The following is an 8,784-nucleotide window of genomic DNA, read 5'->3' as shown; positions in this document are numbered from 1 at the left end:
TCAACGAAGCTTCAGTTTCAGTTCATTAAAATGATGCTTCATGTGAAATATTTAAATTTTAGTACTGATAAAAAATTAGTAAATAATATTTATAATAAAGTATTCATATTATTAAAACCTGTGACCAACTGCGATTACTCATATCGAATATATCCCGAATAATACAAAAACATTAGAAATATGTTTATAATTCGTGTAAAGTTATTTGAAATATTTAAGCAGTTTATATTATTTAAAAAATACATTTCATTCATGTATTTTTAAAATATTTTTAATAACTTTGAATGAGCGGTTGTCCAAAATCACATAATGGACGATTTGGAAATATAAATGTTAAATAATAAGTAAGAATGTAATTCTTATGAAATTGTTTTCATCTTTTTGAATTTTTTTCTAATTGTCCGAAAAATAAGAAAACTCTTCGTAGAATTACGTCCATTTATTTCCTCCTATCTAAGCCATCCTATTTTTCGGTGCCACTTTTAATCTAAAAATATGATTTTAAAAGATCTGAGTTTGATGTAATAATTCAAATGTATGCATTTCTGGATCAAACTTTTCAGAATAAAAATTTAAATCAATAAAAAATCATGGATTCAACAATCGAATATAAATTAAGTTATCTATGAAACATCAGCATTACATTAAATATTAAACCCTGATTTCATAAATTTAGTAGACAAGTCTAAACTACGATTGGTATCTCACGAACGCAAAAATAATCTGATATTCCATCGACACAGGATATTTAAAGATAAATATTTTACTTTTTTGTCTCTGTCATTCAATCGAAGACAATTGCTTTAAACAACGATTGCAATTTATAAAGGTGTTGATTTCGATGATCATTGTTCATTTGTTCTTGGAAAGTCAAAGGTGTTGTGCTAATTAAACGAAATGCTCTTCAATATGTGCAGAATTAATCCAACTTATAGGATTTTGGTGAGAACAATAATTATTAATATATAATTACAATTATTTTTTATTTAATATTTTAATATTAGTTTGTATTACCGGTTTTAAATCTTGTTTTTCCTACTGTTGATACACATTCACCCTCGGATGGTTTTGGATGGAGTTAAGATCGGGATTTTAGATTAATTCGCCTGTGGTTCGCAATTAATTTTATAATATATTTATGTAAATATTTTATGAATTGATAATGCATTTTTTTACGGATTAATTACGAACCGGTCCGGCCAATCTTTGCCAAAAACCAAAATTCAATTCAATCAATTCAAAACCAATTCAATCAGTACGATCCATCACTGATAACTTTTGAAAGTTTTTTAAATTTCCAAAATCGGTTCAGGATTTTTTGTGTAAACATGGACAAACTATTGTGCAATTTTTCCAAATTCTGAAAAAACGGCTCGGTCGATCATCTTGCAAAACCAATCAACCAGAGTCCTTATCGAATGAATATCTAAATAATTTAAATTCTAATTCTTTTTAACAGTAATTAGACAAATTTAACAAATTTATTGTTAAATTTTTAAATTTTTTATTTATTTGTTATATTATATGTTTATATGTCCAACATTTTAGAATTCCATACCAGTTTTTTTATTGATATATTATTTTCATATCTCAGTCAGAAAGGAGCGCCTGGTGTGAGAGATTATGAAACAATTTTTATAAATTTTCAAATTTTCAACAATTTCGATTTTTTTTATATTTTCAACAGTATCTAACTTCTTAATCGCCGTGACTCTATAGAAGGCAACCCAAACGGTCGTCCTATCTCTATATAATAAATTTATTATTACAATTTCTCTAATACTATTCGAATTTCATTTCGAATTCAAAATACTTTATCATTATTTAATCATTTATCCATTCTTATCCTTTTAAATATCTCATTACAAAATATCTCATTACAAAATCTCGCCATTCTTGCTGTTATTAAATATTATTTTATAATATTTGCTCATTTCTGACTCGGGTCATGTATCAGAATCTTTCGATGTTTTTTATTTCACGGTCTCAAGGACTGCAGATATTAATTACCTCTGGGTTTTGTAAAATATTTATTTCAGGTAGATTTAGAGAGTAATATAAGTAGACCCATAGAAGTTGTTTAGATATTTTGTTAAATGGTATGCAAATTATAGGATACGTATAACCCGTCTAAATAAAAAAAAAGTTTGGAATAGTATTTTTTGTAAATCGACCGTGACATTTACTGATCCAACTTATATTTGGAACAAATTGTTGACAAAGTGAATATAAACCATTTTTGTTATAAACATCTATGCGTGGTTCTTACATTTGTATAAATTTTTTAACGGGTAATACAGTATTGCTGATAAAATTACTTTGTAGATACTTTATTCATAATTATATATCGCCCAGAAAATTAAAGAAATTGCTTTCATAGAATCTAATATACAAGCCATTATATAACACAATCACTAATTGTATTGGATGCTTAAATCTATTTACGATTTGTTTTAATATATGTATATTTTTCTGCATTTTCTAACTTTGGATTAAAATTTTATTTGAAGTTTTATGATCTGGGCAGTTAGTTTTGGAAAGAACTCGGCTTTTCCATTCGCTTTGCAGAATTTTTATAATTTTATTATTATATCTTGTAAAAGTTTATTTTAGAAGTTTATTGCACAAAAACTAGAAAAATGTGTTATTTCCTAAGTAATAACGCAGTGAAAAGCAACTACAGTAAAAAATGCAGTTTTATTTGCAATAAGAACTTGGCAACTTGTAGTAGATAAATTAGAATAAATATAAAAAATCTATATCGAGATAAAAGATTGTTAATATCTCTCTTGTATAGACATTATAACTATTAGATATGCAGATGTCTCAACTAATAGTAATAGTAAATGTCTACATAAAATTTCATATTAGTATTTATATTAGTGTTTCAATAATTTAATCAAATTGTAAATTATAATATTTTAATTAGCAAATAAATAAAATAAATTTGCATAAAATGTCGCTTAAATGTGTATAATTAAAAACATAAAATAACTAATGTAAAATTATATAATTCTAAATATTTCGAAATAAATGCCAATTACTAGTTGTCTATAAAGTTAATTATAGGTTATGAAATAAATGATGATCAACGACATAATAAATTTCGATTCCAATCTACTTTACTCAGTTTTAATATCTTAACACATTCGCGGACAATAAAAGTTTCAGCGAGGCACAAAAATTTACAAACATTTCATTTTTAAATTAGTTGTGATATCTGATTAAACACCGTTTATAAGGAAGTCGGTTTACCATATCTTATTCAATATACAATGAATGCTATAGCATCCACGTAAAGCATTACCCTTCTATTTTACGCAGTGTGCTTGCTCAAGCTAATTTAGTGATTACGAGAAAATATGAGATCATACGAAAATGCCTGTTCCTCATCTCATCAATACCAATAAAATGCTTTATTATTGATTCAAATCGGACCTTTTTTGGCACTTTTTCCCCGTATCTTCAATACGACTGGTTCTGCCAAATACAGATCGAACAAGTGGGGCGCATGGCACGTGCCTTAAGGCAAATTGCTGGAACTTCCCGTACCAAAAATTATTTTTTTTAAAACAGATTAACATTTTTGAAAAAAATTTGCTCTGAAAAAATTCGATTTTTGAGAAACTATAAATTTTTGACAAAAATTTACTTTTTTTTGAAAAAAAAGACTTATTGAAGAAAAATTTATTTTGAAATATTTTGGAAATTTTGAACTTTTTTTCAAAGCAATTGTACTGCTTTAACTGCATAGAGACGAAATATCAAAGCTTACGCGCTGTCAAACCACGTCGCCGTCTAATGGATAAATATTAGTACGGAACCCATAGAAATGTAAACAAAATTTATACTCATTGTTAAAATCTCTATAAAATATTTGATAATTTGCTGTGCATACATGTCTAATGATTATTTTTGACCGCCAAATGGCTTTTTTACTTTTTTTACTAGATTTCCGAAATCGCGAGATCTGCCTTACCAAAAATTTTATCAGTTATTCATTTCGTCAATAAAAATAGAATGTTTTATTATTATTTAATTATTTTAAATAATAATAATATAATCCGTTATCTTAAAAACTGAATCACATTTTGGGCACTTTTTGTCCCGTATCTTCGAAACGATTGGAGATGCCTTCGCCAAAAACTAATCAGCACGTCTCATTATCAATACGAATCGAATTATTCAAATCGGTTGATCGGCGTTCCCAAAATCGTCGATAAAAATTTGTATCCGCACGCGCACACACACACACATATATCCATTTTTTCTAAGGTATACCAAAATATTTAAAAACCTTTGAAAGGTAAATATATATAAAAATTTTCATTTTCGATTTTTTGCGATTGCTATAACTTGCCTTGCAGTAAGTTAATAAATAAATAAAAAAAAAACATCACACACATATAACCATTTCTTCTAAGGCATGCCAAAATACCAGAAACCTTTGAAACGTAAAGATATTTAAAAAAAAAAATTGTGATTACTATAACTTTACCCACGGAAAGATAATAATTGAATGCTATAGCAATCATGTCATTCTGCATGACAATGAAAATGAATCCTTTAGCATTCACATTCACGTCCGCGAACGTATTAATAATCTAAAATTGCGTGTATTTCAAATAAATTTTATTTCCAGTTCCTATTGACCGCAGTTTGCGTCGTTTTCCTGGCTACATATCTCCCAAAAAGCCATGGGGCTCCTCAGACGTATTTCTACGGAACCGCTAATATCAATGCACCATTCGCCATACATAATTTCGCAATGGACAATCGCAGCGTGAACGACGCTTTGCCCATGTTCCTGAACAAGGGAAGAGCGGTCGCAGCACCGCCAGCGCCGCAACAACCGGCCGCTCCCAAGGCACCTATGCCAGGTACCAAACCGGGTACGTACATTTATTATAATGATCTTATAACGGCTGTTATAACTATACAAGAAGCAATTAGTTAATGGAATATGAATATTAGAACAATTATTAATTTAATGCAATAAGCACATTATTTACTGTTAAGGTGACCATATTTTTTAAAGTCGAAACCGGGACGGCAATTTTTAGTTACGGACGGGGGTTGGCTTTAGTAACAATAACAAATGCTATTTTTTTTTTTTATAATCATTTTTGAACAGCAATCAATAGGAACCTAATAGTCCTATAAGCTGTTGTGCTCATTTTGACTCAATACTAGTCTGTTTGACAGATGGCAACCCAAACAGTTGTCACATCTCTGTATAATAAATTATTATTACAATTTCTGTAATAGGGCGAATATGGTGCATCAATGCCGGGTGAGGGCTATTTTCACTTGGAAACATATTGCTATCTGTTTTTCCAAGTGAAAATCGTTGTCAATGTTGCCTGACAACAGGCTGCTGGAAGTGGGTATCGAACCCGGGACCTCTGAAACAAGTCCCGTCGCTCTTAACCGATTACGTACGGGCGAGCCCAAATGCTATTTAAGCACACATTAAAAATCAGTTTTTTTATTAAAAATCAATTTTTTAATCGAAATTGCGGACTTTTAGTAAGAACGTTCTTACTAAAGTACTTTATTATTCAATTATAATTAATACTTTTTTTATCAATGTTTTATATGCGTATTTCTTGCTTTTGAGTCGCCTTGTATAACATTCTATTCAATTTTCTTCATAAATAATTTGAAAAAAATATAGCTCTTTTTTTATTTTTACAATTTTTGTTAATTTACCTATTATTTTTGAAAAAATCGGAACAAAAGATCTAAATCCGGGGCCAAATATTAGAAAAATCCGGGACACAAGCTGGAAAAAAAAGCAACCTGGACATATGGTCACCTTATTACTGTAATAAATTATTATTGCACATTGTAGCAAATTTATCTATGATAATCCCTAAGATCTTCATAATTTTTGATTATTTAATGAAAGAAAAATAATCCTTATATTTCTGTTTTAACTATTACAATTATCTACAACGAATTAAAATTATCGATTGCTTTTCTATTTTTTAAGTAAAAAATAATAAGTTTGTTAACAAATTGCTATTTTCTAATTAACTCTTAATTAATTTTCATTGCTATTTGTTTTTAATTAAACATGTCAACAATAATACTGAAATGCAAATATTTAAAATAAATTATTTGAAGTGAAGTATGTGTGGTATGTGTTGTTTATAAAAACAATAGTATTAAATCTAAATCCAGATTTAATCGTGAGATGTAAAAAAAAAACATTGATATATGCTGATATAGAAAAAATCATTGATTATTTCAGCCATTAAAGAATTTAAATTTAAAAGAATGACATATATAATTTAAAGAAATTCAAATTCTAATTCTAAATGAAATGCAGGTTTTACACATTTTAACAATGACCCTGCAGAAATGCTTCATAACTAACAGATAAAAAAATACATCAATATTCTTCTGATATTTGCAAATACCAGATCTAATCTTTTTTATACAAAATATAAAATAAAACACAATTCAGCCATTCATATTCATGTAACGTGACAAAAATTCAAGAAAATTCATAAAAAATCTGGTGAAATGTTGATATCAGAAGATAATTAAATAATTTTAGCAATTAAAAAATTTAAACTTAAAAAAACACTGCGTATAATTTATAGAAATACAAGTATTAAATCTAAATCTAATTCTAAATAAAATCTGAGGATAAAGAGCTGATAGTAAATTAGGTAATTTTTGCAATTACATATTGGAACTTCAAAAAAATACTTAAAAAATACCACGTATATTTCATTTCAAATAATGATATTTTTCTAAATATAAGCTAGTTAAAGAAAATTTCATTTTGCATACCTTTAAATAAATTTTGTTTACCAATTCAACTATTTTGATAAAATTCATTCTTTTGGTTTTAATATGAATAAAACTATGATCCAAATAGCTTTGAAAATATTAAAATAACCTCAGCCTACATACGTCTTTCCTAAATGAATTTTAGGAATGTTTCCTAAATGTTCATTTTTGATTTGTTCCAAAATTTGTTTCAATTAGAAATATATTTTATAACAAAATTTGTTCTAAGACTAAGCCCGTCATAGACCTTCAGTTCGGACTGACGCAGTCCAAACTGGAGGTCTATAAATTCAGTTTGGACTGAACTGACCTTATCCATAGACCTTAAGTACGAATTGCGTCAGTTTGGACTGAAATAAGTCGGGATTAGCCATCCAGATGTCTTCAAGCTTAGGTATCAAACACAAATAGGTAAACAATTATTTTTATATTCATTTTCATTTAGTAAAAATAATGATACGAGCCATTAGAGGCAAAAATTGATCACATTAAAGAAAAATAATTTTCAAAATTTCCCAGTAAACACCGGGCGGCGGTAGCAATCTGAAATCCACATTGATTATACATGGTGTCACAGCGCTGAAGGAATGCTTGTGGATTTCAGGTTGCCGCCGACGCTCACATCACACTGTGTTACTGGGTTCAGTTTATTTTTTTATATCTTTATTATATATTTCGTATTTAAGGTCGGCCAATTAATATATCTAAAAAAATATTTAATAATAAAATGTTTCAGGACCCAACAAAGACGTTCATAATATCAAGGATAAATCCGAAACCGAAAAGGCAGGGGAAAAGGACTACGAAGATTACGGCGAAAAATAATTATTAAAATTTAATCCCATTTTATAAAAATATTCATAGAAAATAAAATATTGTTTTAGTATTAGTCTCATAATATCATTCGTTATATATAATAACAATTTCTAAAAATAATTGTAATTGCTCAATTGATCTTGTTTTTAGTAATAATTTTCATATGTTACTCCATGGATTTAACATTAATATAATATAAACTACAACAAATCAAATGGGCAATCAATATTGATATATCTTGTATATTCTTTAATTTTTTTCATTAAAACAAGTTAGTACATAGTTAATAGTTCTTGTTTATTTTACATTCTGCACACACCATTCACTCTTTTCATTCATTTGAAGATTTTTTTCCAAACCTGTGAAAAAAATATTCCACAGTTAAAGTAGTGCAAAATATTATCGCCTAATTACAGAATAATAATGCATCCTTAATTGACATAAATTTTAGAAAAGAAAATTGACAATTAAAAATCAGATGATTTATAATTATTAAATTGATGATAATTTTAATTATTTGCCAGTCGTTTGTTAGCTTTTTAACAAATTTAAAAAACCGTGAACATTACAACATTTAAAACTAAAACCAAAAACGGTAAGCCCATTTGTGTTTAAATTTTATCTTGTAGGTCTGTTCAAGCATTTAAAAATGCTAAAATATGATAATATTTTTTGTTTCTCTTATTTAACGTTAGAAAGAATTATATATATTTTTAAAACCTCAAACTTAAACTAAAAAGATCACTTTCTAAACAGCAATTAGAGAAACTTATATTTTATATTATATTAATTTTCAAAGTTAATTATATATGTGCTTATAAGTTAAATACAAAATATGCTTTTTTAAATTTATGATATGCATATTAAATTTGTATTTACCCTTTGAAACCCCAAAATAAACCCATAAAAAAATTTAGAAAAAAACCCTATGCAAAAAATGTTGCACTTCTCTGACTAAATGGCATAAGCTAAACGGTATTCGTAATGTCAGCAATATCAACGTTTTGGTCACAAATATTTCATACCATATATATTTTTTAATATATATAAATGCCTAACTAACAAAAATTAAAGCAATCGTGGCATAATTAAAGCAGAACAACTAAATATCATAAATTAAAAACAAATAAAAAACTAATATTTTTCATACATATAATACAAAAT

The sequence above is a fragment of the Ctenocephalides felis genome, unplaced genomic scaffold (assembly GCF_003426905.1).
Source record: "Ctenocephalides felis isolate EL2017-DRISC unplaced genomic scaffold, ASM342690v1 CF-g0.4_SCAFFOLD_01170, whole genome shotgun sequence".
NCBI classification, from domain to species: Eukaryota; Metazoa; Arthropoda; class Insecta; order Siphonaptera; family Pulicidae; genus Ctenocephalides; species Ctenocephalides felis.
This window is presented reverse-complemented; position numbering follows the sequence as displayed.